The 16,556-nt window shown below is 41.4% G+C and overlaps 1 pseudogene; it reads left to right on the forward strand.

Annotated features, from left to right (window-relative positions):
• Positions 1-3,980: 3,980 nt before the first annotated feature.
• On the forward strand, positions 3,981-4,976 carry LOC102791665 (olfactory receptor 13C2-like; annotated as a pseudogene).
• The last annotated feature ends 11,580 nt before the right edge of the window (positions 4,977-16,556 follow it).

Here is a 16,556-nt window from a genome sequence, read left to right on the forward strand (position 1 = left end):
AAATACTGCATAGAGTGCACTATACAGGTCATCGAATGTTCAAGATGGGCTTTACATCCGCCAACAACTGCTCACACTGTCAAGGCAATACACCAGACAATTACATCCACGCTCTTTGGTTCTGTCCACCAGTGCAGAAGTTTTGGCACGAGATATGTGAAGACTTATCAAAGTGTCTGAAATGTAAAATTCCAACCTCCCCTTTAGTATGCTTGTTGGGAAATTTGGATGATGTCACTACAGAAACTAATACAGTCCACATGGTTTTTACTGCCCTATGCATCGCCAAGAAAACGGTCCTCATGAACTGGAAAAATAAAAATAATCTTAATTCTAGCCAATATAGAAACTATCTAATAGATCACATTAGTCTCGATATAGCCTCTGCCACCACATTAGATCAATCCCTCTGGGCTCCTTTGATCGGCTCCATCACCTAGCGGGGTTGGGGGGTCGTGGTTTGGTCCCGCCTTGGCTATTGTGGTTGATGTGGAGGTTGGGATGGGCTTAGGGCACCTGGAGGACCCCTAGAGACGTTATCCCTGGAGGGCTTAACCCGGGGGTTGTGTTCATAACCTGGTTAGTGGCTCTGGTCGCTCTCAGAGGTTGTTCCCCTCGTGGCCGCGTGCAGCGGGGCTGGAGGATGGTCTGTGCTGGCGGACGTAGGTTACTGGCCTGGTGGCCTGGCTGCCCCTGAGTGGATTCGGGGCGGGCGTGGGGGTTTGGGGTTCGGGGGTGCTTCGCCTCCGTGCTGGGGCTCTGGCTGGGCCTTGGGGGCTTCGGTCCTCGTCGGTGTGTCGCCAAGGTTGTGGGCGGGTGGGTGCACGGGGGCTCAGCCCTGGCGCAGGGGGCCTCTTGTGCATCGGCCTAACCGGGGGGCTCTTCAACTGGCAGGGAGGTTGTTCCATCTTTGCAGGAGTCCACTCTGCAGGTGGGGGAGAGATGCGAGGATACCTGGACCCGGGGTATAGAGTATGTTTGGGGAGTGTGATTGTGTGTACATGTCCATTTATGTTTATTCCTACGTTGGGTGAGTGCTGAGTGTTTGTATATGTGTGCATGAGGGTGGGAATGCATGTCTGTGTCTGTGTGTGCCTGTTTGTCTGTGTCTATATGTCAGGTCGGGTCTTAGACTCCACCTCTCTGGGAACTCCCAGGCCCTCCAAAGTGTGGAGGCCTATCTCCCCTCACCACACTCCCTGCCGGTGACTGATGCCCTCAGGGGTCGGTGCATTGTTGGTTCTTGGTGTCTGGGGCTGGGCGCTCAGGTCATGTGCCAGCTCACTCCCGGTGGCTACTTGGCGGGGCCTGGCGCCTGCTGCTCGGTCAGGCCTCTTCCGGGGCGCGGAGGGCCCTCGGGCCTCCGGCCTCTGTGCCTGCGGCTCGGTTCACTCTGGCACAGCTGGCTGCCGGCGGAGCCGGCGGGCACGCCGGTGCAGCCCCCTCTAGTTTCTGCCTGGCGGCTACTGGGTGACCCCTCGTCTGGGGATCCTCAGCCCTTCCCATGAAGGTGGCACGGATGCCCCTCCGGTGGTCCTCCTTGGGCTCTTGCACTCTGGGGCCTCTGGATGTCTGGGGCCTGGATCTCCCCCATGCCTGCTTCATGCCCTGGGGGACAGGGCTATGGCTCTCTACATCCTCTTGCAGACCATTACATGGGGAAACCATTTGAATACAAGCGCGCCGATCCACACAGGTGTGCACACAGGTGTTCGCTGTTCGTAGACTTGAATCACACCTTTCTTGGCTGCTACTTCAAAGCACATTGTGCGCTGTCTGTCCTGCGTGCTGCACAACAACGTTCAATATTTGGTATTTGCTGCTGTTTACACTTAGCTAGATTAATGCGATGGTGTTGTGTATAGTACAGTGGGGCAAAAAAGTATTTAGTCAGCCACCAATTGTGCAAGTTCCCCCACTTAAAATGATGACAGAGGTCAGTAATTTGCACCAGAGGTACACTTCAACTGTGAGAGACAGAATGTGAAAAACAAATCCATGAATTCACATGGTAGGATTTGTAAAGAATTTATTCGTAAATCAGGGTGGAAAATAAGTATTTGGTCACCTCAAACAAGGAAAATCCCTGGCTCTCACAGACCTGTAACGTCTTCTGTAAGAAGCTTTTCTGTCCCCCACTCGTTACCTGTATGAATGGCACCTGTTTGACCTCATCATCTGTATAAAAGACACCTGTCCACAGCCTCAACCAGTCAGACTCCAAACTCCGCCATGGCCAAGACCAAAGAGCTTTCGAAGGACACCAGGAAAAGAATTGTAGACCTGCACCAGACTGGGAAGAGTGAATCTACAATAGGCAAGCAGCTTGGTGTGAAAAAATCAACTGTGGGAGCAATCATCAGAAAATGGAAGACATACAAGACCACTGATAATCTCCCTCGATCTGGGGCTCCACGCAAGATCTCATCCCGTGGGGTCAAAATGATCATGAGAACGGTGAGCAAAGATCCCAGAACCACACGGGGGGACCTGGTGAATGACCTGCAGAGAGCTGGGACCAAAGTAACAAAGGTCACCATCAGTAACACACTACAACAGCAGGGAATCAAATCCCGCAGTGCCAGACGTGTTCCGCTGCTGAAGCCAGTGCATGTCCAGGCCCGTCTGAAGTTTGCCAGAGAGCACATGGATGATACAGCAGAGGATTGGGAGAATGTCATGTGGTCAGATGAAACCAAAGTAGAACTTTTTGGTATAAACTCAACTCGTCGTGTTTGGAGGAAGAAGAATACTGAGTTGCATCCCAAGAACACCATACCTACTGTGAAGCATGGGGGTGGAAACATCATGCTATGGGGCTGTTTTTCTGCCAAGGGGACAGGACGACTGATCCGTGTTAAGGACAGAATGAATGGGGCCAAGTATCGTGAGATTTTGAGCCAAAACCTCCTTCCATCAGTGAGAACTTTGAAGATGAAATGAGGCTGGGTCTTCCAACATGACAATGATCCAAAACACACCGCCCGGGCAACAAAGGAGTGGCTCCGTAAGAAGCATTTGAAAGTCCTGGAGTGGCCTAGCCAGTCTCCAGACCTCAACCCCATAGAAAATCTGTGGCGGGAGTTGAAAGTCCGTGTTGCTTGGCGACAGCCCCAAAACATCACTGCTCTTGAGAAGATCTGCATGGAGGAATGGGCCAAAATACCAGCTACGGTGTGTGCAAACCTGGTAAAGACCTATAGTAAACGTTTGACCTCTGTTATTGCCAACAAAGGTTATGTTACAAAGTATTGAGTTGTATTTTTGTTATTGACCAAATACTTATTTTCCACCCTGATTTACGAATAAATTCTTTACAAATCCTACCATGTGAATTCATGGATTTTTTTTTCACATTCTGTCTCTCACAGTTGAAGTGTATCTCTGGTGCAAATTACTGACCTCTGTCATCATTTTAAGTGGGGGAACTTGCACAATCGGTGGCTGACTAAATACTTTTTTGCCCCACTGTATGTTGCTTTGTTTTGTTTTGTTTTTTTGCTTGTTTTCTACTCTTTTTCTCTCAACAGGTGATCCCGGAGATATTTTTTTTCCCCCCCTTTCTCACTGTCCCTCTCCCCTTCTGTTTTTCTTTTCCTTCCTCTTTCTTTCTCCCTTTCCTATCCTTCACTCATGTCTGTCCCGTCTGTAACAACTGAAAATAAAATAAAATAAATAATAAAAACAAAGGTTGATCAAATGGACCAATACGGCAATGCCATGATGATCCATTTGGCAAAATAAATCCATTGGGTATCCTTGTTGGTCTTCAGACAACAATTCTGACGGCTAAAGAACCAAATGGGACAGGCAAAAAAAAAAAGAAAAAAAAAAAGGTTGAAGCAAACCAATAAAACTCTTCTTCAGTCCACATACATATGATTGACTATATGCATTTGATTGATGAGTGTACTTGTATTTGAAGTTCTGATATCTTTATGCTGCTATATATTTGTTTTGTAGCATTTTTATTTTAATTCATGGATGAGGAGTTAAATACCACATATGTAACTCTAGATGGATACATTGAAGTTAACAAGTACAGATATGTTTATTTCTGTATTATCTTTGCATTGTACATTATAATAATATGCAGTAATTCTACCATTGTGTATGTGATCTGGATTCATAAAAACCTTCATGAGCCTATGTACATTTTCATTGCAGCTTTGCTACTGAACTGTCTCCTTTACAGCACAACTATTTACCCAAAACTTCTGATTGACTTTTTATCTGAAAAACAAGTCATAACATATTCAGCCTGTCTCTTTCAGTTTTTTATATTTTACACTTTAGGCAGTTCAGAGTTCTTTCTCTTGGCAGCCATGGCCTATGACAGATATGTGGCTATTTGTAAACCTCTTGAATATCCAACTATCATGAACAAAACCACTGTGAGCGTTTTCCTGGTCGTATCTTGGCTTATACCTGCTTTTCATATTGCAGTCCAAGCAATAGGGAGTGCTGAAGCAACATTGTGTAACTTTAATTTAAAGGGAATATTTTGTAATAATGCAGTTTACACTCTTCAGTGTGTAAGGTCAAGATTAATTATTGTATTTGGAGTGGTTGCTTTAATAGATCTTATAATACTTCCTTTGCTGTTCATTGTTTTCACTTATACAAACATTTTTATCATCTCATATCAAAGTTGTAAAGAAATTAGGAAGAAAGCTGCAGAGACCTGTTTACCCCATCTGTTAGTTTTAATCAGTATTTCCTGTTTAAGTATCTATGATGTAGGCATAGCTCGAGTGGAATCAGATTTTCCAAAAGTTGCTCGATTACTAATGACATTACAAATAGTGTTCTATCATCCATTGTTTAATCCATTTATTTATGGGCTCAAAATGAAGGAAATTTCTAAACAGCTAAAAAGATTCTTTTGTCATCCCAGAATCATTACGTGTATTAATGCTAATGTGACGTAATTGTTATGTAATCAGTTTGCTGAAGTTACTGAAAACACTTTTTAACATAATCAAAAAGTAAAACATAAAAATGTAATTTTTACTCATTTAATTATTCATAAATTATTGCTATGATTTACTGTTGGTGTATTAAGTCCATATTTAGTCCAAGTTTATTCTGTAAATATACTATTCCTCAACAAGTTTTTCTTTAGTTTCTAATAATTACAAGTCTAACAGAATAATCAATCTTTTTAAAGAAAACGTATTTGAGCAAAATAAATTACTTTAGTTTTAATTCATTTCACACAATTCTTTTTTAGTTTTTTCAAGTTGTATGTTGCTGTACTCAGTACTTTTGGGAAGCAATAATGGAAAATGTATGTAGTTGTCTTAACATAAACATATTCATTCTGCCATAGGTAAAATGATAGGTAATTAAATCAATTTTCAGATTAATGTCTTTAAACTTTTATATTTCTTCATTTTTACATTATTGCTAATTCTTATTTACGATATGCTAGTGGAACATAGTGAAACATAGATTCTCCATTAAAGGAATAAGTGGTAACACTTTATAACTGATGCCCAAGGACCTGCATCTTCACCACTTGTCATATTTTATTGGTCAGTGTGAGTTATTAACCAAACAGATGTATGTAGAAATAAAAAAAAAAGAAAGAAATGTAAAAATGTACCAATCTAATAAACCCACAATATTATTAACAATAGAACATCAAAAACATATCAAATGTTTTGAAATGAAAGTTCAATATTTTACCATTTCATGAAAAATATTAACACCCTTACAACAGGTTCTAAAATCTACCTTCACAGTCTGCAATTAAATTCTATAAATAATTTGTAAAACAAATGAAACTTCTAAACTCAATCTTAAGTTCTTCTTTTGTCAGATCTAACTATAATAAATATATAACTGGGAAAAGTAGATGAAAATTAAAAGTTTTTTTTTTTCTTTTAGTGATATGACATCTTTGCCATTACTTTTGTCGTTGCATTTATAATTGGGAAAAGTAGATGAAAATTTAAACTTTTTTTTTCATGATATGACATCTTTGCCATTACTTTTGTTGTTGCAGGGTGGGTTCAGAGTCTTCCCCATAATATCAAATATGGTATCAAGTATTTTCCTGGTTAATATGTATCGAGTTCGAAATTCTAGTATCATAACAACCCAATTAGTCATCATTGCTGTTGATATTTTAATGTGTAGAGATTGTAATGAAAATGTATTTTTCTTTAGTGTTTCCTCACCTTTTCTGACAATAACACATATATAACATGTTTATTTGAAGCATAGTGGGACAGACACTCAGACTTTGACTGACTGGACTCTCTCTTTTGCTGCAACGTGAATAAAACTCACTTCAAAGACACTCATCAAGTGTTTGCATTTTATTTTAAAAAGTTCCATGACAAGATATAGGTGAATATTCATATCTGTGCATTCCCAGGTGCTGCCAGCTAAATCTAAGTTTTATCACTCCCACTTTTCCATTCAATTCAATTCAATTCAATTTTATTTATATAGCGCCAAATCACAACAAATGTCGCCTCAAGGCGCTTCATAGATACAGAGAAAAGCCCAACAATCATATGACCCCCTATGAGCAAGCACTTTGGCGACAGTGGGAAGGAAAAACTCCCTTTTAACAGGAAGAAACCTCCGGCAGAACCAGGCTCAGGGAGGGGCGGCCATCTGCTGCGACCGGTTGGGGTGAGAGAAGGAAGACAGGATAAAAGACATGCTGTGGAAGAGAGACAGAGATTAATAACAGATACGATTCAATACAGAGAGGTCTGTTAACACATAGTGAGTGAGAAAGGTGACTGGAAAGGAAAAACTCAATGCATCATGGGAATCCCCCGGCAGCCTACATCTTTTCAACTTTTCCATTCAAACAATCTCCACCACCAGCATCTTGGCTCCGGGGGGTCCTGCTGTAATCCCTCTCATAGCTTTGGTTCCGTTCCACCAAGATGGGGAATTGAATTGTAACTGCCAAAAAACCTATCTACTCAGTCATTCCCATGTTTATTCAATTTTGAATTATGAAAAATATCTGAATATAATAACCTTTTTGTTTTGACTGTCAAGTTTACTTTATTTATATAGCACAATAGTCAACAGAAGTTGACCAAAAGAAAAAAGGACACTTACATTTACATTCCAAGTCTTAAAGACATCCAGTTCCTAAATATATGGCAAGCTGACAGGTCTGTTTTATTGTGTTAACTATTTCTTGTGGAAGGTGATTTAGTTGTCATTAAAATGTGCTCAGAATTTTCAAATTGATGATGATTTGAAAATGGGGAGAGGGAGGTCTGGGCCTCTTTGCTTAGGCTGCTGCCCCCGCGACCCGGCCCCGGATAAAGCGGATGAAGATGGATGGATGGATGGATGATGATTTATTTGATAAATCAAGACACACATATAAGCTGCCTTTATAAGTTAAAAGTATCAAAATCTGTACTCAGCGTCAGTAATGCTGAACCTGTGTTTACTTTGCAGGGACTTAACTCAAAATACAGCTTTATTACTGAACGGGGAAAAAAGATACAAGACAATGCTAAACTAAACTGGGAAATTCTAATGCTAATCTAATCTAATTACGCAGGGAAACACGGGGAGAGATACGCAGCCATGAGGGAGGACCAAACTGAAAGAGACGCTGACCTAAATACACAGAGGGATGACAGGGACGTGAGGACACACACAACTGATAGGAATAACCATAACGAGACAGGAAGCTAGACTAAACGGAATGAACATGAAAACATGCGCTAAACAACAGCAGCACGTTTAAGCTTGATCAGCTGTTGTTAGAATTCATTTAATATTACTTTCTAGTATCAGCTAATGTTTGCTGGAGCCACAGCCGTAAAAGCTGCTTGTTATGATGTCGGTTTGGATATCTGGAGAGAGGGAAACACGAAGGTGAAATCAAGAGATGTCCTTAAGTGGTCATCTGATGTAAACTGTGTTTAGAACTCATACATATATACCAACAAGACAGTGTACATCACTGTCACAACAATGTTTGTTTTCATTCAAAGGCTTTATGGTATTTTCTATAATACCTGGTGGCCACTCTCTAGTCAAAATGCCCGGATTTTTTGTCCCAGTCCAGCTGACCAGGTGGTCAAGGTGTGGACTCACGGTCTCTTGCTTCTACAGCCGAACAGAGCAGGCGGGCTAAAACTTTGTTATCGGTAAGCTGAAGAAATTAATCTCTTAACGAGTTAAAATACCATCAGACTTTATGCTGCTTCCTGCTTAATTTTTTTATGTCAATCAGTTGTTTTACAATACAGTGGAACCCGGACTTACGAATACCCCATTTAACAGAAAATTCAAGTTACGAAGGCACTTAACGGCAAAATGCCCGTGTAACAAAATCCGCTGGCTCTGACTGGCTGATTCTAGAATGCCTACAATGCCCACAATGCCTTCCAAATCATGTGACAACCCCCTTGGCTTTCGTACTTGCGCTTTGCTGTTCCACTTGAACGACATATTGTTGTTGCAGTTAGCAATTAGCCTAAGTCTAAGTCCTAGCTAGACTAGCTGACCAGGTGGTCAAGGCGCAGACTCAAGGCACATCATTTTCAACCCCCCAACGGTCTTTCGCTACTCGGGTTAAACATGATATATAAGTCACTTAGATAACTTCTAAATGTCAACGTTTGGTTTATTTCAGTGTTTGATTTGTTCCTGAGTAAATCGGTTTTGGCTCAGATTAAAGTTCAACTTCATAACTAGACCATTTTATTTAATACTGAAGTCTTACTTGGAGAGCTGTCAGTATATTTTGAATTTCACCTGTTATATTATGAAAATGTTTCCTCCTGAATTTAACTATTTTTTAATGTTAGATTTAATTCAAAGTCAGCTGTTTAAATAAGAACTATGAAATTCAAAAAAAGAATTGTCCGATTTCCTCCATAAGAGAGTAGAACCGCTGCAGTGCAGACCTCCAACTGAGCCATCTTACGTCATTATAATACACAACATCTCTGTATTCTGGATGTTGAGTAGAAGCTGTTGAAACTGGCGGTGGTACAGGGCTTTGGAGCAAATATAATTAATAACCTTTATCACCAGTTTCATAACATGGTCATATTTTAAATGTTTAGCACAGAATACTTGTTGGTGAATAATACAGTGGAGTTTTATAGCTTTACGTCCTTCTTTGCTGACTTTGTTACAGACTAGGGTTGTTAATTCCTTAGTGAATACTTCAGGCGTCAGAAACCCAAGAAAGAAGAGGAGCAAGGAGAAGAACCATCATGTAAGGATAGGCCCCTGCATGGGCTGGAGATAGAGGAAGTGGCTAACATTCACCACTTTTGCTGTCTCTCAGCATGAAATGTGGTAGTGGTATTTGTAGTGGATTGATAACACACACTCACATTGTGGCTTGTTTACATGTACTTGTCTACAGCTGACCACATGACCAATTGCTAGATGACTTCCTTCAGCTACACCAGGGGTCGGCAACCCTGGGCACGCGTGCCTCAGCTGGCACGCGAAGGGTTAAGTGATGGCGCGGCATGCAGTGAAATAATCTGAGAAGGTGTATTTAAAAATAAATAGCTACGGCTGGGCACATCACAAATTATCTCACACAAAGCTAATGACAATACAGTTAATGACAGCGCGTCTTAATGACAGTATCTAAGCTAACAGCCCCACCTCCTTGTTTTACTTATAACTGGCTAAAAATTACACAGACCAGAGGGATGTAGCTAGCTAGCCAGTCCTGTGAATTATATCGAAGCGAGCGAAAAAAGATGATCCCCGGTCTTTTATGCCAATTTGGATGGAAGACTGGGGTTTTGTGCAACAGAAAGATCGTGCTGTATGTGCCCTTTGCCTCGAGAGTGTTGTTTGCCGGACTTCCAGTGTTACACGACATTTTGAGACGAAACATCAAAAAACCTTCAAGGATGAGGCAGAGAAAGTTGAATCACACGTGCTGTATCAAGATATGAGAAGCAAGCAAGTACTCTAAAAGTTTTTACAGCTGCAAAACATCATGGAACTGAAGCAAGTTATCGTATTGCACACTGTATTGCTAAACATGGAAAGCCGTTTACAGATGGAGAATTTGTTAAAGAGGCTTTTCTTTTAAGCTCAGAAGTGTTATTTAATGGGCTTCCAAAGAAAGATGCAATTAAAGCAAGGATACAAGACATACCTGCATCAGCCAGAACTGTGGAACGACGTATCCAGGAAATGGGTGACAATGTCAGAGCCCAACAAACAGCTGGTTTGAAAGAAGCCCAGGTGTTTAGTGTAGCTTTGGACGAAAGCGTTGATATCAATGACGGTCCACATTTGGCTGTTATGGTAAGATACTGTGACGAACTCTTCTATTTAACCCCGATGCCTGAAACAACGCGAGGTGAGTATATTACCAAAGTTTTTAAGGAGTGTTTTGATGAGCGAGGCATTGACATTACAAAGATTTTTGCTGTGACAACTGATGGTGCACCAGCTATGGTTGGGAAACACAGGGGCGCTGTTACCTTAATTGAGGAACAAGTTGGCTATCCCATCATGAAACTGCACTGTATAATACACCAAGAAAACCTGTGTGCCAAGATGTCAAATTCAGATCTTCATGATGTCATGGCCACAGTATAGTTAAGCGATCTCCTTTGACTCACTGCCAATTCCAGTCTCTGCTCGAGGAGATGGATAGCTCATGCAAAGACATCCCGCTCCACTGTGCTGTCAGATGGCTTAGCTCTAGAAAGGTTCTGGAATGATTTGTGGATTGTTTTGATGTGGTAAAAAAAAATCCTGGCAGAAAAGGGGCAAAGCCATCCCAAACTCGAAGATGAGAAGTGGGTTGAAAAACTTTTCTCTCTCGCTGATATAATGGGACACCTCAACGAGTTTAATCTCAAACTGCAGGGATCCGGACAAACTGTTTTAGATATGCGTGACACGTGGGAAGCTTTCGTTCAAAAACAGGCAGTTTTTTCCAGCAATGTTGAAACTTCCATGTTCCGCTACTTCAAACGCCTCAGGGAGCTGTCCGCTCAGCGCAGCATCAGCACCTCGGAAATATACGGGTACGTCCAAAGACTCGAGAAAGAATTCAGAACGCGTTTTCTGGACTGATGTTTTCTTTTCTTATCAAGCCAGAAAGCTTTAATGAGCAGCTGGATTTGTCTCTTTTTAAATGGCTGGACACAGATGACATGGAAATGCAGCTGATTGAACTGAAAATCTCGACTCTGTGGGTGACAAAGTTCGCAGAACTACGAACGCAGCTAGAATCCACAGCTGCGCGTGATCATGGAGCTTGCATCTTCACTTGCTGGACATCACTACCAGACAAGTTTAACTGTCTTAAGAACATTGCACAGGCCCTATTGACAGTATTTGGCTCTACCTATCTGTGTGAGCAAATTTTCTCTCACATGAAGAGTATCCTTAGTGCCTCCCGTTGCCGTCTGACTGCTGGACACTCAGAGACCTGTGTGGTCCTTAAAGTTACAAAATGTGACCCCCAGATAACACAACTGGCAAATACAAAGCAGGGACAGGGATCACATTAACATGCATATCCCTGCATTAACAAATGTCATATTAGCCCAGTTTATTTTTTCTTTTTGCGAGTTTAAATAGCAACAATCCACTGGTAAAAGTTCAGATAGAGCACTGTACTCACCAACACGCCTCAGTCACACACAGAGAATCCAGATCATGGGAACTGAAAAAGTCCTGAAGAATAAAAGTTTTGTTTAAAGGGATCTGGCATTTACCAGGCCAATTGTGGCAGGAGCTGGAGCTGCAGCACGGGGTTCAGTAAGTTGAGAAACCAGACGCAGCGATCTCAGGTTTCAATAATGTTCACGGCGGAGATTTAGCCTAAGAGGGCATGGGCAGTGAGGCTGAGGACCATCATCAAAGCTGACCACAGGAACCAAGCAGGCATCAAGAGGATCCAGGAAATGCCAAGACACAAAAAATCTTGGGAATAATCCATGCCCTGGTTGGAAAACAGCAGAACAATTCCTTAGAGAAACCTTTACCTTCACCAGCTGACTGCTTTGTTTACCCCTGTGACGATGACGCTTTTGCCAGGAAGGTAGCGTGGAAACGTGGTACAGGTACCCTGCATTATTTATTAATCTAATTGCCCTGTCTTGTCTGCTTTATAATTATTGTTTGTGTATTACTTTTGCATGTGTTTCCCCAGACCGCTACACAATAGCTCATATAAGGTAATAGTAAAGCACAGTATAATATGTGCAGGACTTTCTGATTCAAGATTTGCTTTATTTTTCTAGTGCCAGTTTCCCACTAACATAAGTAATGTGGGGTTTCCAAGAAAACTCTTTCTCTTATACCACAAATCCAAATGTCTTTAATTCTTTGACCCTCTCATGATCTTACAGTTTATTTACTTGACCACATCCCCACTAAACTATTTAAACCTATATCTCATTAATTTAATTAAGTTAATTGTACAAGTCACCATCAAATTCAGGATTTACCGAGAACATTCTTTGTCCCCACTACTGTTCAGCATAAGCCTGAACCCCTCAATAAGCTCATCAACAAGACTAGCTCCATATACTGACAATGGAATGAAGCCATTGTCAACCATCCTTTACTACCTACATGGATGATATCAAGTTATATGCCAGGAGTGAATAAGACATCAGTTCAGTTATCCACACCATTAGGATCTACAGACATGATAGCACAATATCATTCGGACTGGAGAAGTGTAGTTGGATGGTAACTAAGAGTGGGACAGTAGTCAGAACTCAGGGGATTGCACTATAAGAAGGCAACACGGCAGACATCGAGGATAGCTACAAGTACCTGGGAGTCCCACAGGAAAATCGGTTGGCTGTAGCTCAGGAGGTAGAGCAAGTCCTCTACTGATCAGAAGGTTGGTATTTTAATTTGGGTCCCCCAGTCTGCATGCCAAAAATCCCTGAGCAAGATATTAACCCTAAGTTGCTCTATGTTGCATCCAGAGGAAAGTGCTCGTGTGAATGGGTGAATGTGGCATGTTGTATTAAAGCACTTTGAGTGCTCCAGGAGAGTAGAAATGTGCTATATAAGAATCAGCTCATTCACCATTTACCAAATGGAAACCATAAAGAGGCAATTAGGAAAGCTGCAACAACCAAATATTTGCAGAGAGTAAGGCAAGTTGTAAGGAGCTGAATGAGAAGAACAATACCTGGGCAATCAACACCTGCTGAAACCTGAGAGAGAAGAGGAGCAAGGAGACAAACAATCATGGAAGGACAGATCCCTGCACAGTATGTACCACCAGCAGATAGAAGACATGGCTGACATCCAGAAATCCTATCAGTGGCAGGATGAGGCTGGACTGAAAGACAAAACATAGAGGTATGAATCATGGCAGCACAGGAACAAGCTCTAAGCATAAGATCCATAAACACTTAGGTCGTGTCCAAATTCATGGGCTGCATCCTCCTGAGGCCGCATGTGTAGACCGATTACGTCACAGCGACATGCCGAAGGCTGTCCAAATTTGTAGACTCCTCCGAATGCAGCCGACAAATGCGTCCTCCTTTTCCCCAAATTTGAAGGATGGGTCGGGTGCGTCCTTCGTGGCCTACCATATCCCAGAATTCATAGCGCGGCCCAGCCAAACTCCAGTTTCCAACAATGGCGGCCGTTACTAAGTTTTAAAATTACTCTTACTAATCTTTCTGGGTCACAAAATAAACTTTTAACATATTTTCAGGCGAGAAAGTACCTGTGTAAACTTCAAATATCTGCTCGGTTTATCAAGATATCGCATATTTGCAAAAGTGCTTCGACGTTTTCTGAGACGTCTGCTACCCACCAGCTCGATAGCTAGTCGGGAGCTCGAGGGTCACTGAAGTCACCAAGAACGGCACAACTCCCGGTACATCATTTTCAGATCAGCGCGGACTTTTGCTACTCGGGTTAAACGTAATATATAAGTCACTTAGACAACCTAAAAATGTTATTGTTGGGCTTTTTTCAGTGTTTTATTTGTTCATGAGTCAATCGGTTTGGCTGAGATTAAAGTTATTAGATTAGATTAGATAAAATAAAACTTTATGAATCCCCCTGGTGGTTTCCTCCTTGTTTTTTACACAGCTGAATAAACATCAAACAGAAAACTGATTAAACAAAAGTATGAGACGGTCGAGAATTTACGCCAGTGTCCTGTCATATTTTAGATAGCAAGGAGCAGACGGCCGAGTTTATTAAAATCCACCGAGATGACGCTAATCAGAAGGCTAGACCGTCCTCATTCACACACTGGCAATGGCAAGCTACGTTGTAGCCACAGCTGCCCTGGGGCGCACTGACAGAGGCGAGGCTGCCGGACACTGGCGCCACCGGGCCCCCTGACCACCACCAGTAGGCAAACATGGGGTTAGATGGATATTTGGCATGCAGCCAGGAGGCAGCCTGGGATCGAACCACCGACCTTCTGATTAGTGGCTGACCTGCTCTGCCACCTGAGCTACAGCCACCATGTGTCACAGATTCATTTTATTAACAGCTTTCCCACAGTGAGTTGCATCAGCATTCATTCACAGCACATTTCAGAAGGATTCAGATTAATACAGTGATCTTATAGTCAGAATTATCCTGACAGAGTGCCACTGTAAATTATCTTTCATCAAGTCAATTTTTAAAGTTCAGTATTTCAAAGCAGGAGTTGTGAAGAATCATATTGGAATTAGGACTGTAACAATATGCACTTACAAAGTCTAATTTTTCTAATTATGTTAGAATATTAGAAGACAACCAACTTTTAGTGTTTTCCGCATATTAATTATTCTAAAATAGAGACGGTGACCCTAACTGTACAGAAGCACTAAACAACTGACAATCTAACAGACATCATTGGCCCGAGCCGTCATGCACAGTTAGTCTGATCCTTTGCTGTTAGAGTTTGACAAGCATGTTTCCGGTCAGTTTGGAAGAAATAATATCACAATGTTGATCTTTTTTTCAATATTCCTTCTCTTTTACAACATAAACTGTGATCAAAGCTACTTATGTTCACAGCATGTAATAATACTGACAGTCCAGGGCATTGTGGTCTGTTGAGCTAGGGTTAGGGTTAGCAATCCAGACATATGTAATCAATATTACTCTTGCTGGATATAACAAACACCTAGGAATTCGTATTATAATTCAATTTTCATGAAATATTCATATTCAGTATCGGTCCTTTTATATTATAACCACGTATCCACCCAGGCTCATGGTGGGGCAGGGCTCTGTCCTGGGATGCTTGAGTGAAAGGTAATGTACACCCTGACCAGGTATCCAGTCTGTCAGAATTGTTTTCAATATTTGGTTCAAAAATATGAGTGAAAACAAAAATCCAACTAGGATTCTTGCATATGATGAATGAAGTCTGTCTTTGACTGTATTGTCCAGCTCATCCATAAAACCCCCAGCAGGTGAACCTTATTCATGACATAACACAGTAACAATGTAAAAAATTAAACAGCAACAGTCTAAATGTAAAGTGCATTCTAAAGTCCTCTTCAATAAATTATGTGCAAAGAGTCATTCAGGACTGTAAAACGTGAACTACAGAACCCAGAGTCTTCATCATTAAATCTCTGGTTGCTTCATTTTTCTATCCTATATTAGATACTTTAAAGGTTAGGTTAGGTAAAGTTGCACTGTCATTGTGAGGCAAAGTGCTTTATGTATGTGTATGTGTGTGTGTGCGTGTCATGAACGGCTATAAAATGCCTATAATTAAAGAACAAAGCGGGGTTTGAGTTGGAGTTACGGCAGACTGTCACTACTTGTAAATGGAACACAGCCTTCCTACTGCGGACAGCTAATAACAGGAATTGGACGCGGTCCACCCAAGTCCACAGCAACCACCATAGCAACCGCCTAGACATATTCTGTCTTCATAACTATCAAAAACGTGAAATGATTTGCAAAGTGTGAAAGTGTTACAGCTGTAGAGAGCTATGGCGGTATCTTTGGAAGCTGTTTACATAGCTAATAATATACGATGTAACTATGGAGACAGTCAGTCACGTGAGCTAGCGGTGCATGTTTACCACATTAAATAAGGTGATTGCGTGCACACCGCCCACACGCTGCACAGGGTAAAGACGTTATTTCAATATTGTTTTATATTGATATATATTTGCCTTCTGTTGACCATCACCTCAGGTTCACCGTTACAGTTTCAGCATACAGATGCACACTGTCTAAATATGAACACATTCAAAAACTTATGTCTCAGAAATAAGCACAGCTGTTCATGTTTGTCATTAGAGTTTTATTTGTAAGAAAATTATGAACTTCATATTGTGCATCAAATAAAAGACCATTTCACAACTCTGAGTCAACAGAAACAGGTAACAGAAATGTCTCTAATGTAGACGTGTACAGTGTAGTGTAAGCATTAAAAGATCATAAAGGAAACTAATTGTAATAAAAAATGAACAGGTGCTTTATAGATTTAAAAGAAAGTCTGAAAACAACACTTTTTTGGTCTAAGTGGTCAAAGTAGAAAACAGAATTGATGTTCAAGAACAAACCGTAGCTGCACTGATATTACACATCTCAATTGTTGTGGTGAACAGACATATTGCTTT

The sequence above is a fragment of the Neolamprologus brichardi genome, chromosome 16, assembly GCF_056152115.1.
Source record: "Neolamprologus brichardi isolate AB-2024 chromosome 16, ASM5615211v1, whole genome shotgun sequence".
Classification (NCBI taxonomy): Eukaryota; Metazoa; Chordata; class Actinopteri; order Cichliformes; family Cichlidae; genus Neolamprologus; species Neolamprologus brichardi.